This window comes from Dermacentor andersoni, chromosome 1 (genome assembly GCF_023375885.2).
Source record: "Dermacentor andersoni chromosome 1, qqDerAnde1_hic_scaffold, whole genome shotgun sequence".
In the NCBI taxonomy this organism is placed as follows: Eukaryota; Metazoa; Arthropoda; class Arachnida; order Ixodida; family Ixodidae; genus Dermacentor; species Dermacentor andersoni.
In genome coordinates this window covers 86,818,383-86,831,150 of record NC_092814.1, presented here as the reverse complement: position 1 = coordinate 86,831,150, position 12,768 = coordinate 86,818,383, and the positions used below count along the sequence as shown (strand labels likewise).

General features: G+C 48.0%; 1 long non-coding RNA gene across 1 annotated transcript in view; it reads left to right on the top strand.

Annotated features, from left to right (window-relative positions):
- LOC140215891 (uncharacterized) overlaps nt 1-12,768 on the top strand; it is a 266,281-nt gene that overhangs the window by 57,781 nt on the left and 195,732 nt on the right. The window lies entirely within an intron of this gene.

The window sequence follows — 12,768 nt, the reverse complement described above, 5'->3', positions numbered from 1 at the left end:
AGCAGCCTGTGAAGAAGATAGCGCTCTGCTTTACTGGCAAGACAGCGAGGTTCATCTTTCGCTCTCCGTCGCACCGACGGCGAAATATGCCCTGGCGTGTGCAGTTTACTGCCACGGACGGCTTAGGTAATCAGTCGTGTTTTTGTTCACAGTATAGCTCAAATTTCAGCACCGCGCTAACGGACTCTAAACACTTTCGCGTGTAGTTTTGTGCCAGGAACAGCGTAGATTCAAACTGACCCCACGGCCGCGATTTTGTAGCGATTCCCTTTCCGATGCTATTTTTTCACAATTTTCGCGCTTCGTTAGTGACCAGAATGACGTTCCGCCTACGCTGTATAAAACTAACGAGACGCGAAGAAACCAGACAAAGAGCTATTCATTGGTCCAACTTCTTCTCTTTGCAGTGCCCGCCTGCCCCGTTTATTCGTCTTTTTCTACAATCTCCCCCCTCCCTCCCCCCAGTAGCGTTGTCCAATTCAAGCTTGTACAATTTCTGCACTGGCCTTCTCATAAGCTTGCCATCTTGAGCTTTCACATGGCAGGCTCGGATTATTCCATCTTGACCAGGGAAGACGTCCACGACTCGTCCAAGTGGCCAAATACCTCTAGGGATGTTAGGTTCCTCGATGAGTGCTACATCATTTACTTGTAGACTGCTACTAGGATGCGATGGGTAGAGGTGAATTGCCCGCAGCTCGAGGAGGTATTCTTTCTTCCATCAGATCCACAGGTGGTCCACGAGCTTCTGGCGGTATCGTAACTTCTTGCTGAGGTCACGTCGCGTAGCCTGTGCACTTCGAGCTTCGTCGTCACTGTTGGATCGCTCTGGAGAGGCAAGAAATGAGCTCCCGACCAGAAAATGAGCAGGACATAGTAGAGAGGGCTCTCTAGCGTCCGTTACGTATAGGTTAGGGGTCTTGAATTGATAACCGCCTCTACCTCCTGCAGTACAGTCTCAATTTGTTCGCTATTGAGCTTGCTCTTTCCCAGAACTTCGCGTAACGCAAAGATGACTTCACTGATCGGATGTCTCTCCCACCAGCCGCCCCACCAAGGCACACCTGACATAATAAATTTCCATTCTATGCGATGCGTCAAGAGCAAAGATGCAAATGGAGAGTTCTTCATGGTGTTCCAAATGTCCCATAGGTCTCGCGATGCTCTCTTAAATGCGAGAGCATTATCGGAGTACAGTGTTGCGGGCACTCCTCTACAAGCCAAAAACCTACGGAACGCTAGTAAGAAGGCGGCTGTAGAGATTCCACACGTCAATTCAAGGCGTACAGCTCTCGTGGTCGCACATTTGAACAACAGAATATAAGCTTTGTATATAACTCCATCAGTCTTGTGTTGCTTTACATATAGCGGGCCTGCAAAGTCTAATCCCACAACTTCAAACGGTCGTGATGTGAGAAGTCTGTCTTCAGTCATTGGCGCAAATTGCACCTTTACAGGTTTGCCGTTGTATTGTTTGCAGAGAAAGCAAGCATTGATGATCCGTTTAACTTCTTGTCGAACACCTATAACCCAGTAACGCTGTCGAATCTGCATCATAGTGCTTGCCACACCGCCATGTAAAACTCTAGAGTGAGCCTCAGTAACAACTAAGGCCGTGAAGGGATGCCTTTGTGGTAGAATAACCGAGTGCTTTTCGCCATACGTAGCGTTCATTCTTTCAAGTCGGCCACCAAGTCGAATCTGCCCGCTGTAAGACAAGGTAAGGGTGGAGATCGCGCAGTACGGAGTGTTTCTGGACAGTGTCTCTAAGACGAAGGCGTTCAATGTCATTCGTGAATACTTCGAGCTGGACACGACAGATCCAGAACAGTTCAGCCTTGTTTAGCTCCTCTGTCGAAATAGTTCCACCGAGCGATGTTTGAATACGACGACATCAATCCACAAATCGAAATACCCCGTCGGTGACGCGCTGCAGCTTCTGTAGGTTGCCAAACATCCATAAGTCAATCAGGGTGTCCACTATTCTCGGCGCTTGAAGAAGTACATGTTGCGTGTCACACTCTGACTCTTCGTAGATCAGTGTGCTCATGTCCGAGTCTGTAGGCCAGGTTGATCTTGGCTGGGATAACCATTCAGGTCCCCTCCACCAGCTGCGACATATACGTAGAATCTTTAAACATACGCCCCTAGTCAATAAATCTGACGGATTGTCTTATCCGGGGCAGTAATTTCATAGCAGTGGGTCAGCAAATGCTGCGATTTCAGTCACTCTGTGCTTTACAAACTGACCCAACTTGTTACGGTTACCCCGGATCCAGGTAAATGTGATCGTTGAGTCTGTCCACATGACGCAGGGAAAATGCGTTGAATCCCACGATGAGCGGATGTATTTTAACAATCTGGCTCCTACTACCGCAGCCATGAGCTCGAGCTTCGGCAGTGTTAAAATCTTGGCAGATGCTATTCGAGACTTCGCTTCTATTAGTGATGTAGCTGTATTTCCGCCGTCATCAACTGTTCTCAAGTAGTCACAAGCTCCATAAGCCTCCAGGCTGGCGTCGACGAATATATGCAGCTCTGCCTTCTCGACCACTCCATATAGCCCATCGCTCACGCAGTGCGGAATCTTGATGAAGCCAAGCTGGATTACGTCTGCGCACCATGCTGTCCATGTCGTCTTGATCTCCTCTGGTAACTGGTCATACCAAGACTGGCCTAAAACCCACAGGCGTTGAAACAAAACTTTGCAGTGACGGTGAAAGGCGAGATAATACCAAGAGGGTCGAAAATTCGGGAAGCAGCCTTGAGAAGCGTACGTATTGTGTCCGGCTGAGCTGCGGCTAAGTATTGGGCTATAGATTTGGAAGAAAATTTGAAGTAATCAATTTCGGCATCCCATTGTATTCCCAAAACTGCAGTTGATTCCCTTGATGCAGCTTCCACTTGCTCCTCCTGGTTGTTGAAAATGTTCTGTAGTTGCTGGTTATTGGTCTTCCATTTTCTGAGACTCATGCCTGCATCTCGCATAATTGCCTTCGATCGCTCATAGATGCACAGACCATGTTCGAATGTCTCTGCACCCACCAGTAAATCGTCTACATAAAAGGACTTCTTCAAAATAGAAGCAAGCGCTTTGTCCTCACAAGCGTTGTCCAAGTGGTGATGAATAGTCGCCATGAGCAAGAAAGGGCTTGGTGTTGATCCAAATGGTACCCGGGTCATGCGCCATTCGACAATCTTACTGTTTTGGGTGACGGGAATGGCATCAAACCAGAGAAACCAGAATGCGTCTCGGTCGGTCTCCTGTATCTCAATTTGTAACAATGCCTCCTCGATATCCGAGTTGATGGCGACCGAAAACCACTGAAAGCGAAGCAGTACTTGTAGTAACTCTGGGTTGAGGTTCACCCATTTATCCAGGCAATCGTTACGTGATGGAAAGCCTTGAGCGTTTGGCGATGCGTTGAACACGACCCGGAGCTTGGTGGTCAGCAATTCCTCTCGTATAACTTCCCGATGTGGCATATAATAGGTGGCCCGATCAATAGGAATACTCTTAGGTACAACTTCAGCGTGTCCTAGCTCCAGGTATTGTCAGATGACTGCGTTGTATCACTCCAATAATCCTTCATTCATTGATAGCCTCTTTGCCAGTTTTTGTAGACGTTCGAGCATGGTATCACGGTTGCTTTCAAGTAGCTGTTTCTGATCTTCTTTCCAAGGCAGCGCCACGGTGTATCTGCCATTTTTCTTGCGAATTGTTCCTCGGAACCGCGCAATGGACTCAGGACAGGGAGGTTCGCCAGAATCTGCTTCGAGCTGCCAGAACGACTGTAGAATCTGCGAGGTTGTCTCATCGTCAGTAATTGTTGCCACTCGCAGAATGCAGACCATAACGTTGGCGTCGCAGTCAAGAAAGGCTTTTTCGCGACTCGGTCCTTGCAGTGTCCATCCGAATGCCGTGTTTATTGCGACCAGTCCTGGAATTTCTATGCTCCTTGCAACTTCTCCCGTCATGATTTCTTAAATATGGTCAGCTCCAATCAACAAGTTGAGGCTTCAAGAAAATTCTTGTCGTCAGCAAGAAATTTGCCCTCACATCGCAGCTTCCGAATGAAGTTATCAGCTGTTGGCGCAGCAATGTCGTGACAGATAACTGGAACTATAATTGCTTGAACAATATGGATGTCGGAACAGTGCTGTCTACGCAGTGGTACTTCAACAACCTTTCGTATTTCAGCAGAACTTGGGGATGCGTTGCCAAATGTATTGAATAAAATTCTGGTTTCTGCCAGTACCTGCAGCTGTAGTTTTACAGCCAGATCTTCTGTGATAAGTGAACTCTGACTGCCTCCATCCATAATCCCTCTGATGTATCTGGACCTGTTATCTTTAACGACAAAGGCGCGAAAAGTGTGCAGGTACACTTCTCTGTCCGTCATTGCGCAAGCGTTTGTGGAATCTCTGTCGCAAATCATTACTGATTGCGACGAGACTATCCCTGCTGTGCTACCTGAAGCCACCGCTGGTCTCGAAGTTTCCGCTGTAGTATCTTTCTTTCTGTAGTTCGGATCACACATACTCGAGGCGTGTCTTCCGTGACAAGCTGAGCACGTGAGTTTGACATGGCAAGCGTGGCAAGACTGTGCCTGGTGACCTCGTGATGTACATCTATAGCAGCGGTTATCCTTAGCTAGCTTCTCTTTTTTGAAAAGAAGAGATAGGTTGGCGTCGCAGGCGCGTGTACCGTGCTTCTTAGATTGACAGAAGAAACACTCGCTCCAGCTGTATGATGCACTGTGCAGTATGGAAGCGGTGCTGCTCCGTCGAGTTCTCTCAGCACGGTCATCGAGAGATCGTTGTGATGATGTGTTGCACTGCTCTCGGCTTTCTAACTTAACACGTGTGAACATGAGCAGCTCTTCTAAATCTGCTTCCGATGTTGCAGCTGCCAGTGCTGGCTCCGAGAGGTTCGTATCAGGCCCATGTTGACGTAAAGTCTGACTCCGCTTTCCTCGCGTATATGCAAGAACTATCTCGTATGGCAATGCCTTCTGTAGAATATCTATCAGCATTGCAGAGAAACTGAGAGTGGGTACGTTTAGTGCAGTCAGACAGCGGATATTTAGTTGCACGGCATCATACAGCTGCCTGAGGCCACGTACGTCGCTTCCGGACTTTACATGAGGTAGATGGCGAAGCGCTGTCATGTGGTGCTGCACTATCCTTTGACGATCGCCAAAACGTTCTTTGAGAAGTTCTACGGTATCTGAGTAGCAAGCTTCAGAAGTCGGTAAACCGGCAATGGCCGCTGACGCTTCCCCGGCAAGATAATGCCATAAATAGAAAAACTTTGTCGATATAGCGTTGTTAAGATGAACGGTCTGCTCTAACTGCTCCCAGAAAGATGCCCATTTGTGAATGTCGCCTTTAAATGTCGGCATATCAAGATTCGGTAGCCTTGGGCCAATTCTGGGCATAGCGTCAGGAACTGTCGGGGTTGTATTCTGAGGAGCAGACTCCGCTGTACTGTCCATGCGTCCCAAAGCGTCGATCTTGCACCGAATCTCGGCAAGCATGCTGATAGCTTGATCGTTATAGTGTGCAGCAGTTACTTATTCTGCTTTGAGCTCATCGTCGGCAATGTGCTCTTCGAGTACATCGTTAAGTTTCGAGAGCTCGTTGTTGCTAGCAGATAGACGGTCAAAAATACCTGAAAGCTTGGGCTTGTCCACGGTAGGATCTGTAAGTAGCAACTGTGCTTCCTGCAGAATCTTTGTATTCTGTGCTCGTCGAGCCGACCGCTTGGTCTTGAGGCGATCCATTCGATTAGCTCTTGAAAGATGTCTGGTCTCCACGCCGATCATGAGCGATGTGTTATCCAGTCATTCCTCGCCGCTCGCAGCGCGAAGCGGTGGAGTAGAAGGCCCTCGGAGACGTGCGATGAAGGTAACGAGCCCGCACGGAGGTTTTCGGCACCAAAATGTATAAAACTAACGAAACGCGAAGAAACCAGACAAAGAGCTACTCATTGTTCCAACTTCTTCTTCTTCTCTTTGCAGTGCCCGCCTGCCCCGCTTATTCGTCTTTTTCTACATGCGTTATCAATGAGATCCGCCAGCCGCGAACAGCGGATGATAAGAGTGCCATAAAATCAAATGGAAGGTATAGTTATAAATCCCGACCCAGTCCGCGTAGTGACAATCAGTCGGCTATACCCTTGCAAATAAAGTGTCGTGTCACCTAAGCCAACCTGGGGCCCGATATATGGCGTAAAACTGTTCCATTCTGCTTTTATAGAAATCTCCTGACGTCAAATTTACGCAACCGCTGACGCAACCACTTGGAGGTGACTCGCAGAACAGCCCATTCAAACGCTTACCTTATATATAAGAGGTCACTTCTATTTGCTTTCAAAGCTGATAGCATTGCCTGCCTGGACAGGTTTTTCTTATCTAGTTGGATGACAAGAGGCGAGGAGCACGCAGAAGTGCAGAGGGTTCCGGTGGAGCTGAGCTAGCGCAGTGAAAGTGTACTCGCGGACAACATTCTGTGGCAATGAAAGGAAAGCTACGGAGGCAAAGCGCGCACAAGCGAGAGCACTTCCGAAAAAACGTTCCACATTTTCTTCTGCGTTTGTTTAAGGTGGAGTAGAAGAAACATTAACAAATTACGTACAACACCTAAGTAATGTAAAATACACCACTCAGTGTCGAAGTTGACTTACATTGTGCTTTTTCTGTTCCGCCTCAGGGCAAACGCGAAACCGTCGCACGTGGAAGCTGCGTCTGTTACGAGAAACCAAAAGCTCTGTCAAGCGCAGCCGGACTACTTGACGCGGTAGCGCATGTGCAGAAGCTTCGCACCCGTAGCTTTGCCTTCAGTGCCGCCGAAATTTGTCCGCGAGCATAGAAAATCGGATGAGGAGGTTGTGCCGACGTCTGCGGTTGGTTCGCCTCCATTTGCTTAGCTTGCGGTGGCTAGTCGAAAGTCGCGGCGGCCTGTAATGCCGCTTGTTACGTCTCAGCACGGTCACAGGCGTTAATTAGACGTTCGTCACGAGGCAACCATCACCCATCCATCAGCGCCTACCAAGAAGTCAACTCAGCGTTGACACCGACTGCTGACGGGTCCACAAAAGGCACCCACACCCACCACTACCTGACAGCCTGAACGAATGATGAAGAGGGCCAATGTCAAATGCTACCGAAGAACGGTGCCGGCCTTGGATTCCCAGGTTGCTGTGCTGTCACATATTCCATACCATCGGCGGTAGGAGTGCTTCTAAAGTAGGAGTGCTGCTAAGGTAGGAGTGCTGCTACGGCAGGAGTACATCGGAGGTGGGAGTGCTGCGGAACGATGCGATATCATGGGCGTGGTATCGCAGCCGATTTGACGGTTGTGATTGGCCGCAATACAGTCATCAGATATTCTAGTCGACTCGACTAGGGAAGACGACGGTATTAAAAGCGGAGACTTTTCATGCAGTGGGGTCGACTTGTCCTGATGGGAACTCGGACGTTGAACTTGCTCATGCATGTTGTGGGCTTCAGTAACTAGAGCCGTGTAACTAAGCCCATAGATCGTTTTTCCTTCATTTCTACTACTGGATGTATTCGTCAATGGGCTTGGTGGATTCCTTGCCCTAAAGCCACCCCGTGCCGCAACACGCTAAAACAGGTTCTCAGCGAAGAACAGTCGCGCGCGGGAAGTATACGCGCGGAAAGGGCTCGACAACCTTATACTGCCGCGCATTTTTTTTTTAAATTTTACGCAAAGAAATCAATTCTCGCCGCCAGCTCCGAGCAGCCAGTGCAAGTGCGATCATCGGACATCCATCATCTATTACTTCCAGAACGGGGAAGTCTGCGGCTATAGAAAAAACCAAAAAAATCTGTTTAGTAAGCATATTTACCCTTCTCTAGCGCGAACACGTTACTTTGACGTTTAGATCGTTTTCGAGGTTTTGTGACCTCGCGTGACCGACAGGCAAAGTGGGCGCACACGGCAAAATTTTTATCCAATGGTAAAAAAGGCGTAGAATCAGCAAATATTTTTTCCCTTTTGTTCGACCTATCCATGCATGATCAGTTTGTACTCGTCATGCCAAATGGGTGCGTTCGTGATGTCGCGTGACAGATAGGCGAAGTGGACGTAGCCCCGAATGTTCTGACCGAAATTTTTGAAACAGAAACAGATTGGCATAGTTTTACGTTATAGCGGCCCCTGTGCCAGTATAATGTAGGTATTCCTTCCACTTAATTCTAATATGCCACTCTTATCATCCACCGTTCATGGCCGGTTGAAACCACTGATAACGCCGGGGGAGGCAGCTTTGACCACTGATGAAGCGAGACACGGAAAGACATTGACATAGAAAAGTTACATTACACCGACCCTGTATGATATAGTGATTACTTTCTCTTGATTCTGTCCTCTCTTATCACCCACCGCTCACGACCGGCCGATTACTGGATAACGAAACCTGAGCGCTCACGAAGTATGAAAAGAAAAAAAAAAAAGGAAAAGAATCGTTGCATTATATTCTGGCGCTGATGGCACATTTCCACGTTAGTTGCGACATGATCACAGTCATGTATGTGAGCGGAAAACTTCCTACAAAATGCATTCGCATGGGCTAGCAGAGATAACTCAAATCCTGGTATAGAAAGAGACACGCTCAAACTAGCATGGCTGTTGCCGTGCAACATATCGCTTACTGGTTACGGCAACGAACTAGGCTCTAGTCTAGGCGTTGCTGCGCGGTTTCTAAATGTATGTGTTGCAGCGCCCATTTCTTATATATGAATGCGTAAAATTTCGCTAACACGAAAAATCCGCGCCAAGTGCGCGCCGCACCTACAGCCGATGGAGCCATGCCGAACATTTCGCCGGCTGTATACGAATCCTCCCGCGTTTTCTTCTTTGAATCAGTGAGTGAGAATGCGACCAGCACTGGAGTCTGCGATAGTATACGCGAGGTTTCGATATTCGCCAAAAATAAGGAATTCGACAGCGTTCGGAATATAGCCTCGAGTTCCTTTGCCGTACTAAAAGGCGTTGCATCACGGCGTCGGCAAAGCGGTGTCGCGGCTTCAGAAGCAGACATTGCCACATCGCAATGCGTACGGTGGTGACGCGAGACTTTAAAAAAAAAAAAAAAAAAAAAGGAAGGACCCATTGCACTGGAACTGTCAACTTGATTCACAAGCTCAAGGAAATTAAATAAACACGAACACTCTGTTATGCGTGCATTTTTATTGGTTACATGAGTATACCACCTCTACCACCCCCTTGTATGCGTAGCTGTCGTCGTCGCAAGCGTGGGTTGTACAAATCTAAAGATTCAATGGCTTATTTCTGCCGCTCAGTCAATGCACCAGGGCTTTGTCGGCTCTTGCACCGAAACCTCAGCGCGTACGTCGCTTCTCAACCAATGCGACCTCCGCGCTGCACGCACCCCCCCCCCCCCCCCCCTCAAGCGAAATGCTTATTCGCCAGCCATTAATTTCGCCACACATGAAAAAACGCGCATGATGCGCGTGCTTGACACAGATATAAACCCCTTATGAAGGAACACTGTAGCATGACTGTGCCATGACGGCGGCATATTGTGTGCACCATGCGCACGTGGCTCTCCAAACAGGAAATGAGAAAACTGGCTTTTTCTATCCGAAGAATGGATTCGCGAATGTGGTTCTCCCGGGAGGCCTCTTTTTCATTTTTTCTTCGTGTTCAGCTTTCACGCGCCGTTTGCGTTTCCTTTTCTTCTTTCTGCTTTTATTTATTTTCTTTTTTTTTCGCGCGCATCAGATGCTAAGCTACGCTCCCTAAAGGGCTGCAGAAAATAGCGCCTCATCCTCTCTAAAAGCTCTCTCTCTCTCTCTCTCCGCGTGCATCAGCCTTTCACCGCTTTGGCCGCCACCTGTTGCAGGGGGATCGGTCAGCTGAGGGGCGGGTAATCCGAAAGTGGCCTGACCGGCTTTTCTCGTTGCTAGGCGACCAGGGGAGCGTCATCGCACCACGTGGTCGGCAGTGCATCTCCGTGGGGACGACTGCTTTCACTTGGCGCGAGGGAAAAAAAATAATATGTAGACCGAGGGGAACGTAGGTAGGGGAGGACGCGTTCAGGGAATGATCGCCGATCTCCAGTAAATAATTACATCAGCAGCGATGCGAATTCCCCTCGCTGCAAACAGCCAAGAGGGAAATGTATCAACATCCTTTTGATCTTTCTTCTTCTTCGGAAACGAGGCTGCGAGCTTCTTACCGCCAAAGTTCTTTGATGTCGCGTGGCGCGGAAGCAGTATCAGAGACCGGCATCCTGCCGCGCACTTTAATTCCTCCCCGTCGGTCTGACTCCTGCCGGGAAATATGAAAGTTGTCAGCAATGGTTGCACTTCTCTGCTGGCAGGAATGAGTGGCTGGTATTTTCATTCCCTCGGGAATAAGGTTACCGATTTCTGGCTCACTATGTTTCGCTCCGTGTTTAGCTCCGATGTTTCTGCGGCCCTTCATTCATTCATATATATTATATACTTTGAGCCGCACGTGTCAAAAGGGCCGCGCCACAAGTGAGAGCCGGCAGCAGGTCTTTCGTAAGGTGCGCGAGGCCGTTCTCGAAGCGACATATATAAGTGAAACACTGGCCAGGGTGAGGCGACGTTATTGCAAGACTTATTACTCTGTCTAATGCCGTCTCCACCCTGCATTCGTTAGCGGTAGCCTGCGTGAAACTTCGGATTGCTGACGCTCGACACTTCGACTCGGCGAATATAGCGAATGGCTTCAAGACTTCGTTGGCGGCACCGTTGAGTACATAAGGAATAAAAAGGAAATGAAACGGAGCATTGCCAAGTGGCAAGAAAGGTTGCAAGCCAGTTGACGAGGAGATGAAAAATGCGATTTGTGCTCGGTAATAAGAGCTTTGGGCCGACGTAGGTCAATAAGCACGCGTGAATCGCTTCTTCTTCTTTTTTTTCTCGCACACATGTTGGTGATAGCGACGAGACTTGAATTGATTTCGAATTGCGTGCTGGGGCAAACTAAATCCCGTTTTTTTTCTTCTAAAATACTCCCCTCTACATAAATCACTGGATAAACTGCAACAGGTTACCTGGAGACAGCTGCAGACTCGCTCATTTGGTAACCCTTACAAGTATTCACTAATATATCCGGTCTTCCCCTCACCTAAATGCAAAAAATTTCGGCGCCTATAAGGCGGGCCTGACACATATATTGAGCGACTACCCCGGGCTGAAGCCTAGGGCGGAACTTAATACTACTTAAAACTAGGAGGTCCAGCTCGGTTCCCGCAGTACAACTGAGGACCGTCAGCTGGGCTTAGGAGATCGCCTGAAAAGTCAAGAGCTTACGGCCACCTCACGCCACCTGGCAGATGAAATAACCCAGTAATTCAAAGAACTCCGACATCTGACGAAAATTAAGTTTTCTCTCCTCCTCCTTCTAAAGTATGCCCATTAAATATTTTGTTGTCACTGTCACCAAAATGTTTCCTTTATTTTATTGTACGTTTCTTTCATTTGTCTTTGTTTCTAGTTTTCTCTATGCCTACCTCTGGGCCTTCTTGTACCTTCTCTTTGGCCAATACCCCACGTGAGTGTGAGCCATGTTTTAAGGCGTCCACAACCATTTACATTGATGCTGTGTTGGTCTGTTGAACGTGGGGGCGGAAGCCATCACGTCTTATAACACAGAAACACAACCAGCCTAACGTGAAATGTTAGTGGCGATGCTTTGATAAAATGGTTTATAAGTGATGCATGATGGACATCGTGGTGGGCGCTCCAGTTTCAATAAGAAAAACATTTTTATTGAGTATCAGACTGGAAATTAATAACTCTTTTATCTAGGCCCTTAGCCATTCTGCAAGCGAATCGTGCCACTAACCGCGAGACAAGATATGTAGGCTAAGAGTATGTATACTTACCCATAGATTGCTTCAACATACATTAAACTGAAACATATAAGAGGACGTCTTGGTTTGTAACGGCTTTATTGCTTAGGGGCAATTAATTACAGATGGCATCAACAATGGGGTACATCCGGAGTACTTATTACTCAGCTTCTGAACCACAGCCAATCGACGTCGCACTTCAAGCAAATAGAACGCGCGCACCAATTCGACGTGTACTGAAGCAGAAATCCAATTGACCCTGCTGCTACTGCGACGAATCGCTGCCACAAGACCAGACATAATTACGTATGGCATCTTACGGAATGTGCCGGATAAACAAAAAGGGCAACCCTTACATATCGTAGACAGACTGTCATAGGCAGGTCAAATAACACGGCATGAAAGGAGGCGTGCGAGCATCACACGCGTAATGCGAATACGTGGGATCGTTCCCCGCCTGTGGCATGTTGCTTTTCATCCACTTTCACTGCCATTAATTTATTATTTCTTTAATTCAATTAGTAAGTACAAGTAATTTCCCGTATGTTGTGCTTGGTGTCTTTGTTTGTTGGCTTCTCATTATATGTTTAATAAAAATCGGGCCCCTCGGTTTGCCCCCTTTCTTCTCGTTCATATGATAATGAGGTACGCCGTAATGGAGGACTGCGGAATAATTTTGAGCGCCTGTGGTTCTTTAACGTGCACCTAAACTTAAGTATACGCGAACGTTTTCGCATTTCGCCGCCATAGAAATGCGGCTGCCGCGGCCGGCGTCGAATCAGCAATGTCGAGCTTAGCAGCGCAATGCCATATAGTCACTGGGCTACCACATCGGGTGGTGATAGAGCAGATATACTAATTATACAACGTTTGTTGTCTTCCTAATGCTC